The following is a 27601-nucleotide window of genomic DNA, read 5'->3' as shown; positions in this document are numbered from 1 at the left end:
TTAAACAAACAGAAGTGAGTTGGAAGGGGACACAAGCTCTTTAGGAGATGATACAACCAAGTACAGTATCAACGGTTGTTTACCAAGCACCCTACCTTAGATACAGGGAATACAATACTTTACAAGAGAAACAAAGTCCTTCCTCCCCTTCTCCCGACATGCCTGAAGTAAAACAGCTGTTCCAGGAAGAAGCACCAAGTTTAGCAGGAAGCTTTCTATTTCTCAAACACAAACTGCATGCCCTATGAGCCAACGCACAGCTCCCAAAATGAAACAGAATATCAACTCTCTCATCAAAGAACCAAAGCAAATGGATGACAATGAGATTACAACTAGAAGATGCTAAGTACCAATGAAGTATGAGGAACATCCTAACGGCACACATGACTGGGGTGAGGACTGAATGCAAGAGACCTCGTGGAAGGCCACCTTCGTGCCTGGCATAGCACCGGCAGCCCAAGTACTAGTTCCTCTTCCATCTCCTGACCTACCTTCTCTCTGTACCTTGAAAAGTCAGGTTCTGAGGGTCTGCTAAGGTCATCTATGCTGGCGCCGCTAGGGAGGCTGGCTGCCCCACTGCTTCCTGCCTCAGGTGCATCACCTCAGCAACCCCAAGCATTTAAACTATACAAACAATTATGGAAAGACTACATGAAGCCAATGGTTCTCAAACTTTATAGAGTGCATCGCAAGTGTGAGGAAGGCCTTTTAAAAACACAAAATGCAGGACTCCCACCTCCAGGGATTAATTCATGAGGTCTGGGGCAAACCCTAAAAATTTAAGTAACTAACAAGCTCTCAGATGATGCGAACGATGCTGGTTCAGGATCATACTTTGAGAACCATTTGTTAAACTTATTCCTTGCTATTAACTAGAACACTATCTTACCCAATTAATTTATTATATAAAAACAGAAGTCTCTTCTTACATAAAGGACTAAGAATATAGATTCTGTCATCAATCATGTGACATCTCAGGCAAGTACTGAAGTAACTTGTGCTTTAACTTTCCATATGTAAGTTGAGACTACCTACATCCATAGTATTGTAAATCTGATTCAAAGTTATTAACATGTAATTTTAAAGATGTTACCAAGTATCAGTTGTTGCCTTGTCTTTTATAATACTGTTGGCTTTAACTGAAATAGTTTGTAACATTTAAGACAAGTATCTGATTTCCCACATTCACCAGAAAAGACAGAAGAAATCTTTATCCGTGAAAACAGATAAAGCCTGGCAAATGTGAGCCTTCTCAAAATCCAGAATACCCTGAGAAGATGCTTTTGATTCTTCCTCGTGAAAAAAAATTATTTTCCAATCAAGTTCCACTATGTGTATAATGACAGAGCAAATATACACAGGTTTCAAATTTTTAAAACATATATGCTTAAAAAAAGAGAGTACATTCAATAAAGAATTACAAAATATAAAGGCTTCCTCCTGTCGAGAATAGGATGGTACAGGTGTTCATTTCAATACTAACAATCACATAAATGCCAGACTGCAATCTTGGGAGGAAAGAGCTGGAATGGAGGCCCATTTCCCCAGAGTGACCCAGTCAACTGGGTCAGGCAATAGAATACGCCAAGGAAATGTTCTCTCAAACCTCATTAATTATCAGAGCCCAGGCTCTGGTATTTCAGCACAGACAGCTGGCGGCCTGCCCACTCACCCTCCTCCTGCTCCTTAGCCTTTATGGGATGTTACAGGCATAGAACTTCTGTTACCTTTCCCAAGGGAGGAGTGGGTCTGAGGTGGGCCTTTCAAATATTTGCAGCCCAAGGACCAAGGCAAGATGCTGCTGGTGATGCATCAGTGATTCATACTTCCGTAGGATAAGATGACTCCTTTCACTATGAAGACAAACCAGGTTACCCTGGCAAACATCCTGGTAGCACAGAGCAGAAGTGGATGGGCACAGCCCCATTAATCTCCCTGCCTGACCCCTATAGGCAACTCCTCCTAGCTCTCTACTCTGAGCCTCTCATTAAAAGCTAACTGAAATTACGAAGCTAACTGAAATTCCAAGTTCTTCCATACATAGACCCAAAGGTAAACTGGAAAGAACATTGCTTGGTGAATTTAGGACTTAATTTTATGAGACAAGAAGCTAAAGAACAAAATCTGAATCTTTACTAGATACTTATTAAGCATTTTCCTATAAAATTTTCCATATTTCTTTTTCCCTGAAGAATCCATGCACTGCCTTGTAAACAAAATTATTTCCATTTAATTAATCTCTATGTATCTAAGTTTCTCAGCTGAGACTCTGCTCCAATGGCATTTCGGCAACCATTCAAAAAAAACAGAATTGTGTTAAGTCGCTAAATGTAAAATTACATGAGATTATAAGTGCCCAGGGACCAGAGAACATATCTTGGTCATTGTTTCTTGTTAAAAATGTGTTCTTATAAATATTTTTTTTATTTAAAAGCAAATCATAGCTATTTCCTTACCTTTTTCTTTTTTTAAGCAACCTACTTTAACAACTTGTTACCTCATTTGCTAAATTTTAAACAATGCATTCCCAACTAAGGTTTTTTATTTTATATTTTTCCAGTGTAAGTGTTCAGAATTTTCATTTAAGTAGGGCTCCAACATTACAACAAACCCATTAACACGTGTTGCCAAAGGAAAACTATGTAACTTCTGCACTGGCACAACCTCTAGCAATTGTCAACAATCCCTCAGGTGAAGCTTTTCTCTGGCTCTGGTGTGTACATAGCTGTATCAAGTGTCACTGTTTGCCTTGGTAACAATGCCTTTTCTTGTGGAGAAGACACATGACACCACCCTGTCACACAAAACACCCTGCAGCAGAGTTGGTCTGGAATGGAGCACCACAGCTGGGTGGAGGGGCCCAGACCATCCATCCCACCCTGGGGCTAGGTCTACAGGCAGACAGGCACTCACACGCCACCGTGGGAGTGGAAAGTTTTCCATTTTGAAAAGAAAGCAATTGGATAAAATGCATCAAGGGTCTTTCATGTGGTTCCAGTTATTTTACTCACATATACACACACACACACACACACACACACACACACACGTGTAATTTCTGACCCATTCACTTCCCTTCTACTAATATACGCTAAGGAAACAATGTTCAAGAAAATCCCACAGATTTAGGCACACATACATTCATTGCCCTACTACTGTAACAGCAAAAAGTCAGAAACTTAAATTACTGTTCAACTATTATGCAGACATTAAACATATTTACGAAGTCTCATGAAGAACTAATACAAGGAGTCTCAAATAACTATTAAATTCACACATATATATTGACTATATCCCCAAAACTCCCAAAAAACAAATGTTCAAATGCTTAGTATATATGAAAATTAATATAAGTTAATGGAGGCAGATGGTTTTAAAAAGGAAAGTAAGTCTCAAATGCTCAGTTTCTATAATAACTAGTGTGAAGCAGGATGTGCCCAGATTTTATCAACAGCATTAAGAAAATTATTCCTGCCTTTTATGATGATGAAAGTTCCTCTAACAGATTAACTTTCTAGTCAGAGTACGCAGGGACAAGGTCTAGGTCATAGATTAGGTTTCTAGGGACCTGAGTCTTGATTTCTTTCCATATCACAGGCTGTACACCCAGTTGGGCCCACTGGGCAACAGTGCAGCCGGATAGTGAGACTCGGTTATCCCATAACTGTTAACCATGATAAGAAAACAAGCCAAGGCTTCATATTCAGGGCATGCTAAAGATATCATCTTGTCATGGTAAGGAAGATACAGTACAAATTTTTAAAATTAAGTCTAAGTTAACTTTACAGAGATACATCTTTCCCAAATGCCCATAGACACACACATATATTTATAGATATATAAGTATATATATATGAAAAATTCAATACATTCTGCAAAGCAGCAAGGATAGGCCATACTCTAAGCATATTACAACAAAACCATCACAGAAATAAATAACAGGCATTTAAACAAAAACTCAATACATGAAGAAAAAGAAATTATTCTCCCAAATAATTATTGTTTCAAAGAAATATAAATCCTAATATGAGACTGTTTTGAAAATAGCGAAATGAATTAGAATTGGAAAGGCATAAAATGAATAAAAACAGAAGCCCTAATTATCAAATCTTATGGGATCTGGTCAAGGCGAGCACAGAGATAAATGCAAGCCCTAAGGAATCAAAATAAGTGGACTACAGCTCCAAAGGAGCAAAAACACTCATTTGTTTGAGTGGTTGAGAGTCCGCCTGCTGATGCAGGGGACACGGGTTTGTGCCCCGGTCCGGGAAGATCCCGCATGCCGTGGAGCGGCTGGGCCCATGAGCCATGGCTGCTAAGCCTGCACATCCAGAGCCTGTGCTCTGCAACGGGAGAAGCCACAACAGTGAACAACAATAAAAAAAAAAAAAAAAAAAAAAAAAAAAAAAATCCAATCAAAGAGATAAATCTCTTGTAAGTCTATGTAAAAGTGAATACAATTAGAAACAAGGTAAGTACTGTGCCATTCTGAGTGGATATAAGACAATGCTTTGCAAAATGCAGTGGACAGAATGGAGGCACAGCAGGAGGACTGGCAGAGAGTGCGTCAAACAGTTGCAAACGCTTGGTGTCAGGCAGACTGAGACGAGATCTCTGCCCTGACAGCCTCCCAACACCCCACAGTGCAGTGGATCCAGGATGGAGCACCACAGCTGGAGAGAGGAGCATTGGAACCGTGTGTCCCTCCCCCAGGGCCTATAGGTCTACAGGGAGACAGGCACCCACACACTGCCATGGCAGTGGACAGTGGTCTCATTTTTTAAAAAATCATTTGGGCAAAATGTATCAAAAGGGCCTTGAAAGCAGTAAAAGTTTTAAAAATAAATGTTTCTAACTTCTGACCCTATAATTTTGCTTCTAATAATACGCTCTAAGAAACTGTTTAAAAATAAAACCACCCACAGATTTAGGCACAAATACATTCACTGCCCCACTATTATAACAGCAAAGCATCAGAAACTTAAACTATTATTAAATTATTATAGACTGTAACATATTTATGAAAATATTATTATGAGGAAATGCGTCATTTATAATGTTACATGAAAATGGGAATGAAGTTGAAGAGATTATACAAAAATATGTACAAATGACTGGAAGGAAAATACATCAACATTTTAATAGTGTTTGTCCCTGATCTAAAAATAGTCTTGAGAGACTGATTTTTAAAACCTCTTAGGCTTAAATGTGGTGAAAGTGAATAAGATAATGCATGTTCAAATGCTTATCACCATACCTGGCATAGAGTTCGTGAAAAGAAATGCAAGCTATCTTCATACAGGGTCACCTTCTACCTCACAGCTGACTAGTTTGTGACTTTAGTCAAACTGCTTAACTCCTGATCTTTGTTTCCCTCTGCAAAGTGGGAACAATCATAGTTACCTGATGGGAGCATGAAGATTAAACGAAACAGAGAACACAAAGTGCTGAACTTAGGCATTCAATAAATGTTAGTACTCTTCCTCTCTCTTTTTTGGAGACTATAAACTTTGGTATGCTGTACAGTTCTGATGCAGTATAAAAAACTGACTCTAAATTCAATAACATTTGGCCACTTAAAGTTATAAAACATATGCAGAAACATACTCAAATGAGAAGGTCTGACTCTGACAAGCTCATGCATTGCTCCAGATGGCAAACAGGCTTTAAAATGGGGCAACACTGACCTAAAGTTCTGCAAGGAAGGGACCCAGCATGCTGCTTTTCAAAAGAAAACATTCCCATGCAGGTATAAATAGGTTTCACATTCCCAACCATGGCTTCATTTATATGGCACTTCCAAACTAGGAAATCCTGCAAAAATTTTTCTTGTTGACTCCAACCTACTCAGAAGGGACTTAGAAGAAATGAGTTGTGTTCTGTAGAAGAAATCTTTAAACTCCTGTCTGCATGAGGCTGAATGGAAGCAATCATGAAACCATTATTTCCCAATCCAAGAACTACAGGTTAATTCTTAAAGATGGAGCTGCTATCATTTTCTCCCCAGTAGTAACTAGACAGGAAAGGTGGATGGATAGGTGGATGGATGGGGAAGAACTTTACAGGATTAAATGGTCTCCAGCCCTCCGGTTTACTTAAGTTATAAAAACTTTGCCTAATATGCCTAGTGTTCTTCAAAAGGATATAGGCATGGATTTGCAAAGGAAAAACAGAGGAAGTCAGATTTTGGTGTCTCTTTTAGACCTACAGGCATATTTGTGTAAAGGTGAGGCCAGTCACCATTCCAGCCTCACCAGGCCCCTTTTCATTGAAGCTGTCTGAGCAGCCACACTTGTGCCCAGTGACTCTGTCTCTCACTTGCTCAAGCCACCTGTGGGGAACAGAGTGACTTTCCAGGAGAAGCCAAAAATAAGGCTATCAAAGAGATTCACATGAGTTGACCTGACATGATTAGGTGAACTAGCTAAATGAGAGTCTGACTCTCAGGAATTTGAATTAAGCATAGAGAATAAGCAGTTACCAGTGAGGACATCTGCTGAAAGGATATTAGGAAGTGGGAGGGGAGCCATGAAAAGCCAGAGCTGTGTACAAGCCCAGATCACGAGGGGGCCAAAAGTAGGAATGAGAAGAAGTAAGTATATGGTGTACCTTTTTAGATATTACTTAATATGAAGCCATCAAGGTTATCAATGCATTTTAAAACACTGCTTTTCATCTTCCTTATTTTAACATTGCTATTATGTGTTTTATATCATCAGCATAAAACAATCTGAGCAAAAACAACGTATCCTCAATATAGACATGCATAAGTATATAATTTATAAATAAGTGTCTATTTGGAGGACATGTGCTGAAACAATTTTGTATGAATGGGGAATTCTAATCAAAAAAAGACTTCTACTCTGACACAGAATGTGCATATTTTATTACATGGGGAGACAGAGGTGAGAAGTCAGGATGCCAAGGAATGAGTAAAGCATATACTGTGTCCTCTAGGGGCTCACCAACCATGATGTTATAGATAAGAAGAAAACCTGTTATTTTGATCAGGTCTCCAACATATACCTGTTTAGCACCTATGAGTACCCCATACCAGTCTAGGTGTTTTATATCACTTTCCAGAGATCAAACAAGCTACCAGGGCTGAAATGAATTTGTTAGGTCAGAGTCCCTCAACATTTCTGGACCACAGACGAATTTGAGATTCTGATGGGAAAAAAAGCAGTGGGAGTGGGGGGAACTTCTCCCAAACAAAGCACTCATAAACAGATAATTCTGGATTCAATTTCACTGATACTTCTCACCTAAAGCCCAAGGATTAGACACTGGTGGTTTTACTTTCCATTTGAAAACACAGAAATATATGTATAATCAAGCAATCCTAAAATGAAAGATTATATGTTTCAACAATGCACACTTATGAGGTTTATTCATATGCTTATCTTTTCAATAACATATTATTAGTGGTAATGAGAGATGTCCCATCAGAAATAAAACAGCACATTCCCAAACAATGCATGGAACTGACACAGACAGAATATCACTCCAGTTACACGATGGCTATTCAGAACTCTCAGTTAATGGAATATCCACAGTTTAAGACTGAACACAATGCACAAAGAATAGAAACATAGACAAAGTTGCTATATTAGGGGCATGGATAACAGAAGTAGTTTCCTGGCAACAGAGACTTCAGTGAGGGCTATATATAAAATAAAATTAGTTTCTATTAATGGTCAATAAATAAAAATAAAGTCTGACAAAATATTTCATCAATTTGCTTTGAATGGTTTTATACAACAGAACTATACTATACAGACTTGTTTCATTTTTTCTCTTAAACAACCAAAAAAGTACTTGCTGTAATCCCTTTTACATGTGATTAGAAATTACCTGAAATTGTAGCATCTGGCTGTCAGAATGATTTGAGAATCAGTGAATCTCACTTTCCCCATTTGTAAGATATGAATAATAGTACTTATTCCGCAAAGATGAGAAGTACACCTTTTCAAGGAAAAAAATGTTACTCTATGCCAGTTCAGCCTATATTTCACAAATATTGTCTTGCATTCATTCACTAAATATTTAGTGAGTTGCAACTATGAGTCAAACATTAAGAAGACAAAAGTAAACAAAATCAGCCCCCATTTCTTCTTTGATGAAGGTTAGAAAGATTCATCCATTAGAAAGATTTAGGCTGAAAGTTCCATTAGGTGATAGTGACAGCTAATATTTGTATAGAATTTTAGATTATAAAGTACCATCCTATATATCATCTCATGTAATCTTCATGATAACTCTTTGAGAAGAATTGATAATCAATAATTATTCATCACATTTTACAGGTTAAGAAACTAAGGCTTAGGAGTTCAAGTTGCTTACCCCAGCAGTGCAGCTGGAATCCACTGCCCTGATGGTATCAAAACACTACCTCATCTCACTGGAGTTAGGCTTTGGGTGATGAGGATAAAACATGTGCTAAATCATTTTAAGCTCTCTATTAGGAACATGATCTAGAGCAACTTTTTACCTGTTCCCATCCTCTCCAGAAGCAGAAGTAACCAGCTCTGGTAGTGTGTAGAAAATGCAATTCACTTAGTTTGGAAAAGCCCAACTTATCTAGGTTATTAAAAATGGTTAATTTGCCAGCAGTTACCAGCCATGGAGACTCAGGACTGAGTTGCAGCCTGAATTACATCTCCCTTCACTGATTAATTTCTACAGTCCTGTGTGTGTGTGTGTGTGTGTGTGTGTGTGTGTGTGTGTGTGTGTGTGTGACTTGTTTTATTGCAATAGTTGCTTTATTGTGGTGGTCTGGAACTGAACCTACAATATGTCTGAGATATGCCTCTGTGTGTGTGTATTTGTTTTTATTTTTGAATTATCAAATCAGTATTCTTTTAACCTTATTCACATATTTACCCTTTCTATTGCATCTTCCTGCAACTTTCTGCTTCCATCTGTGATCACTTTCCTTCTGCCCAAAGAACCCCCTTTACTTTTTTCTTTTCTCTACAGTCCTTTTTGATTGCAGGAATCTTCTGCAATATTTTCCTTACAGATTCTTAACAATTAGTTTGCTACAACAGTATGACTGACATGATAAGACTGAAACATCACCTCTCTAGATAAAATAATCATCTGGTCCTATGTAAAAACTCTCATGGTATTTTTGAAGGGATCTCAGATCATGGTCCAACATACAACCCATTGCCAAAATCCCTTCTACAACATCTCTGACTTGGGGGTGGGTAATCCAACTTCTTTAACATGTCCAGTTCTACTTGGTAAGACAATTTGGCAATAAGTATCCAAAGTCTTTAAAAAAAAAAAAAAAGACTAACTTTGACCCATCTATTCCACTTCTGGGAATTTGTCCTAAGGATATAACCTGACAAGCCACACAGTGATGAGAATCTCCCAAAGATGTTTCTCGTCCATTTACCTCCCTGGTTTGCCCTCTGAAAATGTGGAGCTCAGAACTGAACGCAAGCCCTCAAAGGCAGCCCAACCAAGGCAGAAAACAACGGGATGATTATCTCCTTTGTTCTGAGAGCTGTGACATTAATGCTATTGGAGATGGCCAACAATGTCAAATGGCTGGCTAAAATCTTAAATCTCTTTAACAAGAGCTGCTATTGATCCAGGTCTCTCCAACCCACAGGCACACAACTTTTTTCCCTCCTATCCCAGGTATCACAAAGTTGCATTCAGTAGAGCTTAGTTGTACATTTGTTCATTTTGTCTTCAGCTTTTGGGAGCCTTTTTCTATCCCGATTTCTGACATTCCATTGCTTAGCTTCCCTCCCAACGTTGGAAAAGACATACATTTGATACACCTTTCTTTATCAAAGATCACTTTCTCAAACCAGAACACCATGTCATTTTGGAAGGGCTATTCAAACCATTTTATTTTATAAGACTTTAAAATATTTTTATATTAAAACAAAATGGGTAAAATATGAAATACAAAGTGGATTCATCTTTGTGAAAAGACATGAAAAAAGAGAGGAAGAGCACTTTCAAGGAAAAGAGCTAAATTTAAAGCCTAGGTCACAAAATTAGAAAAATAAACAAGTAAAACTAAAACTGTGCTAGAAAGTCATGAAACAGGGAACCAGCCAAAGAGAAAGCAACAGAGGGGCTAAAAACTTAAGTTGAATAAGTCAAGTAATAGGATAAATGATTGAATTATCTTAATGGAACAAGGACATTAAATTTTAAAATCCCTCTTTGGATCAATGGAGTAATGAAAAAACAGCTATTAAAAAGGAAAAGCTTATAGTCACTGTGTATAATTTATTTCATTGTCCAAACCTTAGTTTTCTAAGTACCTTTTTATACATCATGGCACCTTAATAATTATACTATTACTTTAAAGTGATCTTGGGTATACATTTATATTTTATCTTATCAAAGAGACCAAATAAGCATGAAATACCATGTAAGGTAAATAACACTGGTGCAACTGACTATTTCTACCTCTTGCATTCTTATCCAGATCACTCAACATATTCAGAATCCTTACTTTATTTTTCTTGCAAAAAGAAAATGAATATGGTAGTGCAATTTATGAGAATGAAAGCTAACATCACAGATTACTTACTAAGCACCCTACAACAACATGAAGTTGATAATATGATTATACCTACTTCACAGATGTGGAAACAGACTTCATGGTTGAATGATAGTGTTAGGGTCACATTTAGTAACTGGCAGCACTGGGACTCTAAAACTGGCCTGGCTGACCCTAGAGACTAAGACTCAACCCACACTCAATCAGAGGAGAGCACAATTAAGACATTAAGGTTCCCATATGCTTTGCTGGGAATTACTAAATGCACACTGAACTTCTCTCTCTGCAGCAGATACATACATACATGCACAAACAAGAGAATTTTTATATGGGCAATATACATTCTTAACTTAAAAATAAGAATATTAAACAAGATAAACTACAGAATAAGTTCTCATAGGTCTCAAGATTTTTTTGAGGTTCATTATGAGAAGTGGCTCCAAAATTTCCCCTCCTCCTTAAAATAAAACTTAAAAAAAATGCTTCTGTATTCAGTTGCAACCTTTTGGTTTCTTCCTCCAAACTAAGCCAAAAAAGACTCCAGAGCAAGAAGAAATAAGAATTGCAACCCAGCCACCCCCTTTCCGCCATCAACCTTGAAGTAATATTTCCCTTAGAGTAGAAAGATTAAAAAGTAGTTTTCTTAAGTATAGCTCTGAAAAAGTTTAATGATTACTTTAAATATGACCAGTGATATTTATCTACACACAAATTAGTGATATTATAGCAACATGAAGGTTAAAAGTTTTGGTTTTTTTAGAAGGGCTTGTCAGCATCTTTTATCACCACTACAAGGTAATTTTAGCATTTCAAAGGAATTTTTTCCTAATTGTATTCTGAGAAACACATTTTCGAAAACTGTTATGCACTGGGAACCCACAGATCTTGTTAAATCAAATATTTTATATTCCAGTACAAGTCTGGACGCATCAAATCTGAAAGAACTTCTGAAGGCTTTCCAAACAGCCTATGTGATTTAATTTCCAGCCAAATAGGAATCTTAATCTCTTTGGGTTACTGCAGCTAATTCTCAGTCACTGCAAGGAAAGGAGAAATCCAGCAAAGCTTCTGGCACCAAAACATCCCAGAGTAAGGACAATCCCCATCATATACAAATTAGAATATTTTCTCTAATTGGTTTTGGAAGCCTGATTTGTGTTTGTTCCTTTGACTCATTTAATTTAGCAGTGTGGGCAACTATGTCATACACCTAGCACAATGGGAGAGTTCAATCACTGCAGAGTTCACAATGTGTGCATCTGGCACATCTAAGTTATGTGTTGTCATGACACGGTATTGGCAGGAGGAGAGGCAGATGACCTACCATTTTTCCCAGAGTGGGAATGACTCCATGCAGCCACGGTACCACTCCTGACCCTGGTGGACATCAGGATACCACTCTGCTTTGGGTTGTGGATATAGTCTGAGACTAGGAAATGGCCTTCTCAGGGACAAGCTACTGGCCCGTCTAATTTCATGAGCATTATTACTGTCCCCATACCAGTGATTCTCGAAGTGTGGCCCCCAGATCAGCAGTAGCAGCGTCACCTGGGAATTTGTCTCAGACCAGTCCCAGACCTCTTGAATCAGACCGTCTAGGGATGGGGCCCAGCAATCCAAGTTCCAATACAGTCCTTAGGAGATACAGACGAGCATTAAAGTTTGAGAACCACTGTTATAAATGATATCTTAAAGTGATCATTCACAGAGACCACCATTATGACACTTGGGTTTAATTTCCATTATACCCATTAAGAGTAATCTACTGATCTTCCAATATTCCTATGAAATAAATTCAAATGGAAGGAAGCTTTCAATTTGCCAAAAGTTCAGGGTAAGAGTGATGAATGTGAAATTTGCTTCTATTTTTTTCTCATGTGGTCTCTGGAACAAAATCTTCACAATAAGAAAATATTTCATTACAAATTTACTCGACTCCCTATATTATTACTCTGGTTCCGACTCCCAACTGCAGCCTAAAACAAACTTGACACTGAATCCAGAACTGCATGCGGCTGAAGAGCAAGGACCTGAAAGGGCCTGAGTTCGTCTAGGCTGTCACTTCCCACCTGGGTGCTCTTGGAAAAATTCACTTAGTTGCTTTAAGCCTCAGTTTCCCCAAATGTAAAATGAAAATTATAGTACAACCTTCATCACAGGGAAGCAGTGAGAATCAAACATGTTTAAAGCATATCGCCTGGCACAAAGCAGCTCTCAACACATGATAGTAATTTTGTCATTATTAGCTAACAGAATTATTCAACTTTAAATACTTCTGAACATGCTTAAGTCTCTAGAAAGAAGAGGATGTAAACATCTAAATCACTTTCTATAAACACCTGATAAGTGATTTTTTTAAATAAAGATGATAAAATTACAACAGCATTTCATTCCTAACAAAGGATCCCATGATAGAAAAACAGCTCATTCTGCAATAAAAGGAGTGTACACAACATCTAAACGCAAATACCCTGATCAAGAGAAGACCTTTCAAAATATTTTCTTTTGAGATCCCTAAGCTGTTATAGGGAAAAAAGCCAAGGCATAGTACAGGCTTGAGCAGATTAGTTAAGAATGAATTAAAGAAATTACATTTTTGGCAAGGCTAAAGTAAAAGGCAGGCAAAATTCCAAGTTTCTGCTGGTTCATTCACATGAGTACTCCCCTTGCTTTTTGCAGCTGATAACTTAATATTAAAACACATTTTATATTATAATTAAAAGATCAATAATCCATGTCAAAAGAAATGTTACCTAAGAATCTTTTAAATATGTTCTGGGATGACATGAACATCGTTACCAATTATTATTTAACAAACAATGATGATGCCTTTATCTTCTTACAAACCTGGGTTTGAGTCCTGGCTCAGCTATTCACCAGCTAATTGACCTTGGGCAAGTCCCTGAGCTTCCTAATTGATCTTCCTGTCTCTACTTTTGTCCTCTTCCTGTCCATTCTCCTACAGCAGTCAAAGGATCCTAATCTGTCCCCGAAGCAGGCTAAAACCCCTTCCTACCTCAGGACCTTTGCATACGTTATTCCTACCTCAGAGCATCCGCTCCCAACCTCTGCCCAGCCAATTCCATTAGGAATGCCTTATCGGTATAGGCTAAATTCTCCCCTTATAGGCTCCCTCTACTTATTTTTTGGTAACTCTTCTCACAGTTATAACTTCATTGTTCTTTTGTAATTTTCTATTTAATGTCAGTCTATCTGTGCAAGCAGGGATTATGTCTGCTCCCTGCTGTATTTCTAGCACCGAGCACAAGTGAGAGTGATCATTATAAACAGTTCTCTGTGCATTGTTTCAATAAATCAGAGTGACCATCTAATTCTGTAGAGTTAAGAGGTAAACACAGTTTTGGATCAGTTGGGTTTTCAGACATGCAATATTGTCAGATGAGAAAGTAAATTCTTTCAATATCTTTCTGGTTTCCAAAAGCAGCATCAAGTAAAAGGTGAGAAACAACTCTGGATCTTCTGCATTTAAAGAGACAGCTAACTTCAGATTCAAGAAAGAATTCTGGGAATCACGCTGATAATACCAAATAATCTAGAATACTGGATCTGGTATTACATGCCATCATGGGTAAGGACTATATCTCCCATCTAGTCAGTGTGGTCTCCCCTTATCTTTCTGCCTTTATTTTACCCGGGAAAAACCCTGGGGGGTGAAGAGAAGCCTCCTGGTCTCCTCACCACAGTGTTGGTTATACCCAGCCGTACATGTGGTATCAATCAGGAACCCGCCACCTGATTCATGTCAGGTCCCTTTATTTCCTTCAGTTTCCTACTTTGCTCTCCTCTCTGGCCCCTCATCGCTTTTCCAGCTTTCCTTTAATCTCTCCCACTCAACTTTCTCAAGATGTGAAACACGGTGATATGGCAGAAAGAGGGCTAGATTTAAAGTAAAGACTCCTGGAGCTACATTATTTTGGAGAAACTGCTAAACATATGGCAGATTATTCTGGACTGTGGGAAAAGGAAGAAGGGCTAAAGAAAATCAAAAGACAGCTCAGGAAAAGGATGGAAAAAGAAAGTGGATAAAATGGAAGGGTTAGGGAGAGAAGACTACAAGGCCTTTTTTTTTTTTTTTAAGTAATTAACCCCCTCCCTGCCATAAACCCAAAGACCTAGAGTTGAGAGCTTGTATGTCCCCTCAGGCTGCTAGCCATTGCCTCCCACCTCTGAGAGGATTTAATCCTAAAAGGAGTCCAGGTTACTTTCTGTCAGGGCAGGGTGGGAGATCGCTTATCTGTTTCTTGCTGCTTAGCCTGAAGGTATATATTGTTAAAGATCCACATTCAGGCTTGTGCGCAGACATGGGGAGGAAAGGGTGGCTTGCACCACGTTTTTAAATAACGAGTGATTTTTGGTAATAAACACCCTAATGGCTATCATAAAACCTAGTTAAAGATCAGAGTTTCTCTTTAGAATTACCACTATCTAAAAGATACTACATATTACAACCTCAGGGAGGATCCTACCACAGATTAAGTCTACTTATTTATCCCACCGGCAATGTGTTTTCTTTTCCCCCCATAGGAAACTGTTGGAATCCTCATCTAATCTAGTGGTATTGAGACCAATGATGTTCCAGACATGCCCACATCAGAAAGCAAGTCCTTGCTCCAAAAGGGCTCGGTTACTGTGGAGGGAAAAGACCAAAGCCCACCAAGGTGGTTTTCCCTAGGGAACCTCTTGACCCCAGGACTTCATGTGTGCAATTTCCCAACCCCAATTAAGGATCATTCTGCCCTCTAGAAGCTATCAGAAGATGAATGCAGTCCCAGGAAGAACGCTGTTCACTTCCTCCAGACAGACAACAGGCAGCCACCTGCTCGGGGATTTATTCGCCAGCTTCCGAGTTCCTATGTCATGGAGTCACTGCCGCTTGTGCCTCAGAGGACAAGGAGAAGAAAGAAACAAACAAGCCAGGTGGCTGGGGCAGAGAGAAAAGTCAAACTGCCGCATGCAGCCTGGGGCTTGTGGAAGCCAGGTTGCTCCCCATCTCAAGCTGTGTTTTGAGACAGCTGTTTGCGTGGTAATAGGAAAAGGAAGGAAAAAACAGTCTTTTATTCTAAAGGAATGAGAAACTGCTAAACGTGAAACAGAGCCTGCCTTGAAAAACTGTAGGGCTTTCCTCTATCAGTCTAGTTCAATTCTGCTATAAACAACTTCTTGGTAATTCTCTTCACTAATCAACTGAAGTACTTTGAACTGAACTAAGTTGGCCACAGAATGAGGCATGATCACCATGTACTAAGTAAAGCATGCTTTTCCCACAGGGCTGAGTGGGGTGTCGGGGAGACAAGTGGCCCAGAGTCATAGCCACTATAGGAAGCTGGGGGAAGATCTTGCAGAACGGTTTCAATGGGGCATTCTCCACTCCCTACAGAAGGCTGTGGAACAGGCCTGGAAGAAGAACTATCGAAGTAATAGAGAAGAAATAAAATCAGAAGAAAAGATGTAACACCAAAAATTCAAATATGCCTCCTTTCCCTCTGCTTTCCTGTGGAAGCAATACAAAAAAATTTTTTAAAGAAAAAAGAAAAGAAACTTCTTTGGGATTATTAATGGAATTAAAATAAAAAATTAATTTTACACAATTTATACAATCTCATCTATAATTTCATGCAATGTATAGTTTTTTAACCAGACTATAAAATTCCTGCCATTTATATATTTATGCTTACCTCCCCCATTTTATTTTTATTGCATAAATATAAAATGTTCATCATAAAACTTAAAAAAATCCTAATCAGAAAGAAATTTTAAATTATAATTCCAAATTACCACTGTTAACATTTTAGTATATCCATTCTGTTTATTTTTATGCAAATGTATATATAATATATAAATACATGTGAGTCAGTTGGTGGAGGATATTTATAAAAATTTCCTCATACTACACCTATTGGATTTTTCCACATAAGTCATGAATAATCTGTTTGTTCAAATACTTATAGGTTTGTTTGCATTTTCTTTTCAAACATCCTTGGCAAATACCTTTGCTATTTATTGTGAAAGTAGTCCTAGAAAGCAAACAGGAACATCTATACATCCTGCTGAGGGCATAACAGCCTAGGAAGTACCAAGTTCACCTGCAGTAATCACAAAAGCAGGGATCCACCATGTATCATTGACAAAGCTTTAGAAAGCCCTCCTGGGTTAATAATTAAATAACACTAAGAAGGAGCTGGGATTCTTCCCCAGAGAATCTTCTGCTGGTTGCCTGAAGTAAAAAAAAAAAAAACCTTTATTAATTATTTTCACTGAGGCTTGCAATATGATAGAAAGACTGTCGACATTATCAAGGTATAAGGATTATCTTTATTACTTTCCCTTATTTATCCATAAAAATATTCTTTCCTCTATCAAAATACCAATGGCATTTTTCACAGTACTAGAACAAATAATTCTATATTTTGTAAGGAAATACAAAAGACCCCAAATAGCCAAAACAATCTTAGGCATAAAGCTGGAGAGGTCACACGCCCTGATTTAAAACTATACTACAAACCTACAGTCATCAAAGCAGTATGGTACTGACACAAAAACAGACACGTAGATCAATGAAACAGAATAAAGAGCCCAGAAATGAGCACACAATTATATAGGCAATTAATCTACAACAAAGGAGCCAAGAATATACGATGGGGAAAAGACAGCCTCGTCAATAAATGGTGTTGGGAAAATTGGACAGCTACATGCAGAGGAATCAAATTGGACTACTTTCTCATACCATCTACAAAAATAAACTCAAAATGCATTAAAGACTTATACATAAGCCCTGAAACCATAAAATCTGTAAAAGAAAACACAGGCAATCTGCTCTTTGACATCGGCCTTGGCATATTTGTTTGGATATATCTCCTCAGGCAAGGGAAACAAAAACAAAAATAAACAAGTGAGACTACATGAAACTTAGCTTTTGCATGGCAAAGGAAACTATCAATAAAATGAAAAGGGTATTTGAATGGGAGAAGATATTTGCCAAGAATATATCTGACAAGGGGTTAATGTCCAAAATATACAAAGAACTCAACATAAAACACAACAACAAACAACCCAATTAAAAAATAGGCAGAGGATCTAAATAGACTTTTTTCCAAAGAAAACATACAGATGGCCAACAGACACGTGGAAAGATGCTCAACAACACTAATCATCAGTGAAATGCAAATCAAAACCACAATGAGCTATCACCTCACACCTGTCAGAATGGCTATTACCAAAAAGACAACACATAAGAAGTGCTGGCGAAGATGTGGAGAAAAGGGAACCCTTGCACATTGTTAGTGGAAATGTAAACTGATGCAGCCCAACCACTATGGAAAACACTACAGAGATTCCTCAAAAAATTAAAAACATAACTACCGTATGATCCAGGAATTCCACTGTTGGGTATTTATCCAAAGAAAACAAACACATTATAGAAAAGATATATGCACCCCTATGTTCACTGCAGCATTATGTACGATAGCCAAGATATGGAAGCAACCTACGTGCCCATCAATAGATGAATGGCTAAAGAAGACGTGGTGTGTATATATATATACAATGGACTATTGCTCAGCCATGAAAAAAAAGAACGAAATCTTGCCATTTGCGACAACATGGATGGATCTAGAGGGTATTATGCTAAATGAAATAAGTCAGAGAAAGACAGATACTGTATGATTTCACTTATCTAAAAAACAAAAATGAACAAACTTAACTAAACAGAAACAGTCATAGATACAGAGAACAAACATGTGGTTGCCAGAGGGAGGTAGTGGGGCGGGAGATTAAGAGGTACAAATTTTCAGTTACAAAATAAATGAGTCACAGGTGTAAAATGTACAGTGTGGGGAATATAGCACATAATATCATAATATCTTTGTATGGTAACAGATAATTAGGCTTATGGTGATCATTCTGAAAAAGAAGTATCAAATCACTATGTTGTATATCAGGAACAAGCATAGCGATATAGGTCAATTATACTTCAAAAGCAAACAAATTCATAGAAAAAGAGATCAGACTTGTGGCTACCGGTGGAGGGGAGAGGAAATTAGATGAAGGCAGTCAGAAGGTACAAATTTCCAGTTGTAAGAGAAATAAGAATGAGGGATGTAATGTACATCATGATGAATACAATGAACAGTGCTGTACATTACATATGAAAGTTGCTAACACAGTAAACCCTAAGAGTTCTCCTCACAAGGAAAATAATACATTTTTTCCCTCTTTCTTTAATCCATATGAGATGACAGATGTTCACTAAACTTACTGTGGTCATCATTTCATGATACATGTAAGTCAAACCATTATGCTGTACACCTTAAACTTATAAAATGCCGTGTGTCAATTATATCTCAAGAAAACTGAAAGAAAAAATATTCTTTCCTCAAGGAATCATCATAACGAATTTTTAGTACCTTAATAAAAGAATATGGCAAAACCAAAGACACATGAGAAATAGTTTTCTCAACTATACATAACCACATGCTATTGTAGTTATAAAGATAGATTATGAATTTCATAGTACGGAGAACTTTAAAAACAGGATAAATGTTTATCAATATTTCCTACAGTCCTGACTAGGGGAAAATTTTTAAATGTGAAGCGATCTCAAACTGTTTCTTAACTATATGTTCAATGAATCTGCCATACTGGGGATAAGATTTTACATCAATATCCTTTAGCCTAAATCTTCCCATTTCCTGCCCACCACCACTTTCCCCTTTCATAGCATGGGCTGGTCCACTACAGAAATTTAAAAGTTACAGTGTGTTTCACTATTTTGTGACATTATAGACTGGGTTAGGGCTATACATGCAGATACACAAAAGGCATCGTTACACCATTTGTATATTGACACTCACCATGCAGGAAAAGAATTCTTATCATCAGCCCTATCTTTAAATTATATGAAAAATCAATTTAATAGGAAGGGGCCTAAAATATGCCTTTATATACAATAATTAATTCGGAAACAACATGCCCAAAACCGAGGCATATCTTGCATTCAGCATGCATATCTCATTTTAATCCACCTCCACTACCACCATTTTAAAATTAAGATGCTTCCTGTTCTTAACCCACACATTCTCACTGTCTTGCACACTCTTTGACAAAACTTAATATTAAGCTTGTCTTCATTCTTTCAAGGGCTTTAGATTTACCCACTGTTGCAGGGTAAAATATTCCTGAAAACAGAAAAAGCAAAAAAACCTTAGCTCGTCCAACTTACCCAGGACTCTCCAAGGCTGTTCTGTGAATTCAAGTGCTTCCCCATTGACAACACGTTACAGTAGATTTCCCTGTTCATTGGACCCAGGACACTGGCAGCTCCAGGTTAGAGGGGCTCACAATATTTCGCCAGCAACCTTTTGTACCGTGCAAAACACAGATTATCAAATAAGCAGCCCGCATGTCTGAGGGACTCTCACACTGCAACCTGAGAAGGCTGAAAAAGGACACCAAGAGAGGGAGCTGCTAATTAATTCTTCTCCTCATCAGCCCCAAATGTTTCAGACAACAACTGGTCTGGGAACACAGTTTTGACATGGTCGAGATAATGACTTGATTTGTTCCCAAAACGCTGGGAGAGCTGCTGCAACCCTATCTGGTGAGAACCATTTGTACTCTTTTCTTCCCAAAGCCAGAAGCAAAGCTTGCTTCTAAAGACAAGAAATACTTCCTGTCTTTTTTCCAAGCCTGACAGTCAAGGGGCTGACAGACCGTGCATTAAAGTCTTATCAACCTGACACTGAATTATGGGCTACTTTAGATTAGCCAAAGCAACATCCGTCTCTGGGCTGCCAAAACAGAATTTCCTGACCAATGGTATTAAAATACAGATGTCTTACAATACGCCCAGAAACAGAAATTAGGACACAAGGTTACCTCGCATTAGTCTTTATTGGGAGGGTAGGGGTGGATAGTGAAAATGGCTAAAGGAGAAAACACAGGTGAAAAGCTGCAACTTGCTGAATAAGAATTATGTGGTACAGAGGCGGGGAGGCAAGATGAAAAGTGCCACAAATGAGCCTGTGCCAAAGTACATAAGGATACTGTTCTCAGCTCCACCCTCAGCTACCACCCTCCCACACCCTCCTCCTCTTTACAAAGATCTTTAAAGGTTCATCTACATCCAAGTTTCTTAACCTTTGCACAATGGACATCTGGTGTGGACTGTCCTGTGCACCATAGGGTGTTTAGCAGCATCCCTGGCCTCTGCCTACTGGGTGATAGTAGCACCCACCCTTCCTGGTTCAGTTGTAACAACCAAAAATGTCCTCAGACGTTGCCAAACATGCCCTGGGGGTGGGGCAAAACTGCCCCGGATTGAGAACTGCCGATCTACCCTAGGCCACCATGCAATGGGGGATGGGGGTGTAGTCTGCACACTAAACACAGGCACCAGCTAAGGCGGCACATGGGAACTAAAGTCCACCCATGGCCCACTCACCAAGTCATACACCCCCCGGACTGTCTCCACCCACAGGGGGCACACCTTTTCCTAATGCCCTCAAAGGCTCCACCCAGGCCAACAGAAGCACTACATCTACCCAGGCACCCAGGCCAACAGAAGCACTACATCTACCCAGGCTGCCCTCTCCCTCCTCACTTCCCACCCACTCTTCCACCCTCTGCTCTGGGCCCAGCAGCCATCAAGCCTCTGAAACTGCTCCTGCTGCCAAATCCAGCAGATACAACTCAATTCTCAGGGCTCCACACGATCAGACACTGGTAACTATTCCCTCCTTGAAATGCACCCTTGAGGGCTTCCTCCAACCTTGGTGGCCATCCCTCCTTGGTGTCCTTTGCAGGCTGCCCTTCAGGGTTCAGCCCTCAGCCCTCTTCTCCCACTCTACAACGCCACCCCAACTTGGTGGTCTTATTACCTCACAGCTGCAATGACCATCCATATGGGGGAGACTCACAGAATTCAACTCACTGTGCTCTTAAATCTGCTTTAAATGCAGGTTTCCAGCTGACATCTCCCTTTTGCTGTCCTGCAGACCCTAGAACTCAACCTAATAAGCTCATCGTCCCGCAGCACAAACCTTCCAGGATTCATCTCACCTAGTAGCAGCCAGCCTTCCCAGAAAGCCGGGCACTGTGCTCCACGCTTCCCTCCCCATTCAATCAGCTCAGAGCCCCTACTCCTAAACCTCCACTCCGTCCACCTTGTTCTAGCCCCTTGGCCCCTGCCCTCGCCCAGACTAAGGATTCTCCCACCTGGGTATCACTGCGGCTGCCTCAGTTCTCCGGCCACCCTCACATCCCCCAAGCCGGAGGGAATTTTCCAACCTGCACTTCTAATTGCATCATTCAACAGCTTAAAACTCTACAATGATTTCCTACCACCCTTGAGATAAAATTTCACATTTCTTAACGTGGTCTACCAGGCCCTTTATGACCTTCCTCCCCATGCCACACCCAACCCCCAACCAACTGCACGCCCTGAGTTGAAATCACAAGCTAAACTCTCTTTGATTCTGAACACAGGATGCTCTTCCTCCTCTAACTGGAGTAGCCTCTCCAAATCTACCGCTTCACCTGGCTAATTCCACCTCACCCAACAGGTTTCAGCTCAAACTTCTCTGACACCCCACCTCCCACTAATGTTCCCAGGTTTTTTTAAATTAATTAATTTATTTATTTATCTTTGGCTGCATTGGGTCTTCGTTGCTGCGCACAGGCTTTCTCTAGCTGTGCCGAGCAGGGGCTACTCTTCATTGCAGTGCACAGGCTTCTCATTGCGGTGGCTTCTCTTGTTGCAGAGGACAGGCTTCAGGAGTTGCGGCACGCGGTCTCAGTAGTTGTGGCGCATGGGCTTAGTTGCTCCGCGGCATGTGGGATCTTCCCAGACCAGGGCTCAAACCCGCGTCCGCTGCATTGGCAGGTGGATCTTCAACCACTGCGCCACCAGGGAAGCCCTGTTCCCAGTTTTATGTGCCCATAATAGCCTGTAACTCCCCTATCAGAGCACTTACTCTGCTTATTTGCTTGACTGCCCAACTAAACATGCTGCTTCTCCTCTTTTCACCACCCATCAGCTTCAACCTTGCTTAGTTCTCCATACAGTGTTGGCTGGTCCCTCTGTTAACTGCTAATCTCAAATCTGTTATGGCTCATCATCAAAAGCGAATATAGGCAGCAAAACTACAGAATACCCCTCTCTGCACCAGAAGCTATAGAGATATCAACACATACATATAAATATATGAAACACAACTAGTCCTCGAGAAAAATATCCAGGTGGGGAAACAGCATAACATGAAATGTTCTACTTACTAAGCAACAGGTCTACAATTGCAAATTAGTAAAGGCAGCCTGAGAAAATAGGTAGTTAGGAGATGTGAAATGGGGAAATTATCAGGATGAAGCAGAGACAGTCTGTAGCCTCCTTCTAGAAAGATTTGGACTTAGATTTTGAAGGTGGTGAGAGGCAAACTGACAGGCATAGAAATTAACTAGAGAAATGTCAAATTTTGCGACCATCAACAACTTTGTAAAATCAGTTGGATTTACCGTGTTGTAAACTGCTCCCAGCTAGTTTCCGGTGGCACTGACAGCACAACATGGAACAGTCACTCTTTGGTGGCATGAGAACTGTAAGGCACGGAGATCTGTGCTGACTCTGCCTCCACAGAAGGAGCAGTGAGCCCAATTTTCTCAAATACATAATTGGATAGAAATACTAATAAATAGGTTGGGTAAAAACTAACTTCTTGTTACCTCTCAACACACTTACTTACATGACTTTTTAAAGTTTTCAACCTGTAACCTTAACAGGTATCATTTATGAAGCCAGACGTCTTACAAACATGCCTTCATTTGATTGTTACGGCTATCTTCTGACAGGAGTGTTATGCCCATCTTACGAATGGGAAAAGGAGGCTGTGATTGGAACAGACAGAATTTTCTTAAAATCTTACTCCTCAGCCTATGTTCTAAGCTTACTCTCAAAACAAGTACCTGAGCAAGAAATAGCTTTCTCCAAATAGTACCCGATGGCAGAAACCCATCTGTTCCAAAGGAACCTTTACAGGCATCTATAATTAAGTCAGGAATGTTCCAACTTAAACTAGTTTCTGTCATTTTAGTTTTTAAAATAGCTCTGGCCTGAGGCAAAACATGCCTCTTAGGTAGTACTTTTCAGACTGTTTTGTCAATCATGGAGTAAACTTTACTGAAAAGCTGTAAGTTCTCCTCCTTTCTGGAGAGCTGAGAACAACGCTGAATACTTAAGAATTTGTGCCTCTCCTTTATATGCAACTTAAAAAAAAAAGAGGTCCTAGGCTCCTTGGACTTTGAACATGCCTCAAAAGAAGACATCTATTGAGCGGTATTACATGCCAAACATGCTGTAACACCATCTTTCTTAAATTCAGTCACCCTAAATTGGGTGCTATTGTCACCTCCACTTTACAGATGGGAAAGCAGAGGCTGAGAGAAGTCCAAAGCTGTGTTCTTTCCACTGTCCCTACCATGCGGACTTTGCCACTATCTGCTTGTCAATGCTGCCCCCAAAAGCTCTGCTCTGAGACGAAAAAGGAGGACTACCTTAACAAGGGTAGGGGAAGAAATCAACTCAATAGGTAAGTGTTTGAGCCTACTAGGGGTAAGAGGCTGTGTTGAGGGAGAAACTAAAAGGATTGGAAACCTAACAGAAATTGTCTATGTGCAGTGTTAAAGACACAGCCAAACCAGTGAAAAACAGAAAACGATCCCTCTAAAGGTCTCTCAAGCCTCAGCACAACTGACATTTTGGGGTGAATAATTGTCTGTAGTGAGGGCTGTCCTGTACATTGTAGGGTATTTAGTAGCATCCCTGGCCTCTACCCACTAGATTCCCCTGAATCATGAAAATCAAAAACGTTCAGACATTGCCAAATGCCCGCTATGGGGCAAATTCACTCACCCCAAACCCCTTGAAAACCACTGCTCTAAATGAGATAGGTGCTGAAATCCATAGACATAACTGGCTACTTCAGGGCCTTATCTGCCTCAAGTGCAAGTCTTCAGAGCTCTTTTTCAATATATTAAGACATGAACCAATCAAATGAACTATAATCTTAGAAGAAAAAAAAGAACCCCCCAAATTACTCCTTCATAAAGGATATTAGCAGCACTTAAGAGACAATGTTTACATTCTCCCAGACCTGTGGTTTGCTCAAAAATTAATTTACCCCATCCATGCTTTGATCTTCTAACAAATTATTTCCGAGACAAGATTTAACTTGTGAGGGCCCTACAGGCTAAGCAGCTGTGAGAGGGGAAGCGGCATCAAATTCCAGGTGGCAAGCAGAGAGGGGGCTTCCCGTCTCCCCAAGGGGACCCTGCTCAGAAACACACCCAATGCCTCAGAGGCGTCCGATTTTCCCATGGAAGATTAGAGGTTCAAACTACAATGCAGCTGAGCTTTGTCTTCAAAGAAGAAAGCCTTTTAGGAGGTGGGTCAATTTTATATACCAGTACTAGTATTTCCGTTATGAAAGGCTTTTTGTTGTTGTTTTAGTTTTAGTTCTTAATTTCACAATAAGGAAGACAGTCAAAACCCAAGTGGTCTCCTTGCTTCTATCCCTCCTTTTCCCTAAAAGAGGGAAGCAGGAAGCTTCCAGTCTTCCAACAACGTTTGCTCATCTCACACCTGTCCTGCTAGATGCATGCTGCCAGCCAGAAGGAACTCATGAGCCCTGAATAAAATGCTTGTTGTATCAGAAACCACACGCTTGACCTATAGGAATGCTGGCTGCAAACTAAGACAGGAGAGTTAATTGTGTAATATGTTCATACCTTGCCTTGTATGGTAGGCAGAATAATGCACCCCACCCCCAAAGATGTCCAAGTCCTCATTTCCAAACCTATGACTATGTTATATTATGTGGCAAAAAGGACTTTGAAGGTGCGATTATAGTTAAGGAACTTTGAGGTGAGATCTCTCTGGGTTATCCAGATGGGTCCAATATAATCATGAGTACCTGAAAGCCGAGAGCCTTTTCTGGCTGTGGTCAGAGAGAGACAGGACGATAGAAGTTGCAGCAGGAAAAACGCAAAGCGTGAAAGGGACGCAATTCACTGATGGTGGCTATGAAGACGGAGGAGGGGGCCATGAGCCAAGGAACGTAGGTGTGGCCTCCACGAGTTGGAAACAACAGATTCCCTCCCAGAACCAGCCCTACCTACACCTTGATTTGATTCCATGTGAGACCTGCGTTGACCTTGTGACCTACAGAACTGTAAGGTAATACATTTGTGTCGTTTTAAGCATTAAATTTGTGGATTTTGTTACAGCAGGGATAGAAAACTAATACAGACTTTGGTACCTGGAAGTGGGGTGCTGCTATAACAGATTCCAAGAAATATGGAAGTGGCTTTAGAATTTGGCAGTGAGTGGAGCCTGGAAGACTTCTGAGGAGGATGATAGAAAAAGTCTAGATGGCCTTGGACAGACCTGTTCATAGACATATGGATGTTACGGATTGCTAGGGAGGACTCAGAAGGAAGTGAAGAACATGGGAGAGAAAACATAAACTGCCTTAGAGAATACAGCTAAATGGTCAAGAGCAGAGGAAATCACACACATTACCATTCTACCATGCTGCCTACTGTGTGCTCAGAAAGTAAAACCCCAGAGTGGGGGAAGGCCCCTGACAAATTGGGAACACCTCTGCTACACAGCAGCCTCACTGTACAGACTGTCTCACTTGGCAATGAGCAGAGGGGCTGTCCTTGGAATGCTGCTACCTCCCAGCCATGTGACCCAGGGCAAACAACCTCTCTGACCTGCACACAGAGATGATGTTATCAGTAGCACCCATCTCGCAGGACTATTCTGGGGATTAAATGAGGTCATGCACAGAAAGTCCACAGTGCGGTGCTGAGTACAGAGTAGGCACTCAAAAGTGTGAGCTATTTTTTTGACCCAGTCTAGAGGGAAAAATAAGTGGAGAGGAATATATCCTTCCTTTCTCCCCCAGGAAAATCTTCCCTAGGGAAGACTTAGGGCCTAAGCATAAAAGAAGAAAACAGAAGCAAACTTGGATGTTCAGGAAGCCAGCACTCTACAAATCAAAGGCAAGGTTTGGGGACTCAATGGGGCTATTCCAAAAGGCAAGGGACAGATAGACTGGGGGCTGGGGAAGCTGCCCAAGGCGGCACAGAGAGACAAAAAGGAGGCTGAGTTGTTCCTCTGGGTGACTCTATTACTGGAAACTTGCCAGCTGCAGTTTGAGAACACTGGGCAGAGATACTGTGCCACCGCCAGTGCCAACTTGGACAGGAAGTGATGTGGCTGGGTCCCACGGTCAAGAAGCCAGCAGGAGGGGGTGAAGGGGGTACCCGCAAAGAAAGACATCATTTTTAATTCTCCAGCCTGGCTTCCTACCTCAGCTTCCCCTCTCCCCTGCCTCTACCCATCACCATCCATGGAATTATAAAACACAACGAAAATTAAAAGACCACAGTTATTCATATATGGGTAAGATAGCAAAATTTTACAGAAACTCATAGAATTTTCTACTTAAGAAAGTTTTCCTTTTTTTCCTATTGCCAAATTTTTTTAGTTTTGGAGCTTTCATAAGGTTTCTGGGATAAGACATCACCGGGAAGTAAAAAGGCACTAAAAGCATTTGAATATCCTTTCTGTCTCTGTACCCTTGATGGTAAATTACGGTAGTCCATTCCCCAAGATTAACAGTCAATAGTTAAATGTTAGCCAGCAGGCTACTGCATAACTAAGAGGGGAAGAAAAACACCTTAGGAATGATTACGATAAACCCAAGTGGCAAAGAATTAAATCATTCTCCACTAGTATGTTTATAAGATATATACTTCTGCCAACACAGCATTTTCTGCTTAACAGCAGCATTTTCCTCCTTTCTTTAAGAAAATCTGATGCCTGCAGAAAAGATATCACATCTTACATTACTTTGTTGACAGTAAAATCCACAGCTTCCCTGGCAATGTGATTAAGGCACCCATTTTTATGAGCAAAGCACATGTACCCACTGAACACAATAATGCTTTCAAAAAAGAACAAGTTTCAAAAGTTCTTCCAACAAG

General features: G+C 40.0%; 1 protein-coding gene across 3 annotated transcripts in view; it reads right to left on the bottom strand.

Annotated features, from left to right (window-relative positions):
- Positions 1–27601, bottom strand: part of KANK1 (KN motif and ankyrin repeat domains 1) — a 208072-nt gene that overhangs the window by 132853 nt on the left and 47618 nt on the right. The window contains exon 1 of one of the 3 annotated variants that reach the window (XM_024734214.1): positions 19776–19844. The exons of the other annotated variants lie outside the window; for them this stretch is intronic. The gene's annotated coding sequence lies outside the window, so the exon portion shown is untranslated. Of the gene's footprint in view, positions 1–19775; positions 19845–27601 lie in introns of those variants that run through there. 3 annotated transcript variants of the gene reach the window in all.

This window comes from Neophocaena asiaeorientalis, unplaced genomic scaffold, assembly GCF_003031525.2.
Source record: "Neophocaena asiaeorientalis asiaeorientalis breed wild unplaced genomic scaffold, Neophocaena_asiaeorientalis_V1.1 scaffold256, whole genome shotgun sequence".
In the NCBI taxonomy this organism is placed as follows: Eukaryota; Metazoa; Chordata; class Mammalia; order Artiodactyla; family Phocoenidae; genus Neophocaena; species Neophocaena asiaeorientalis.
The sequence above is the reverse complement of the archived record's forward strand: the minus strand, read 5'-3'. Positions and strand labels throughout refer to the sequence as shown.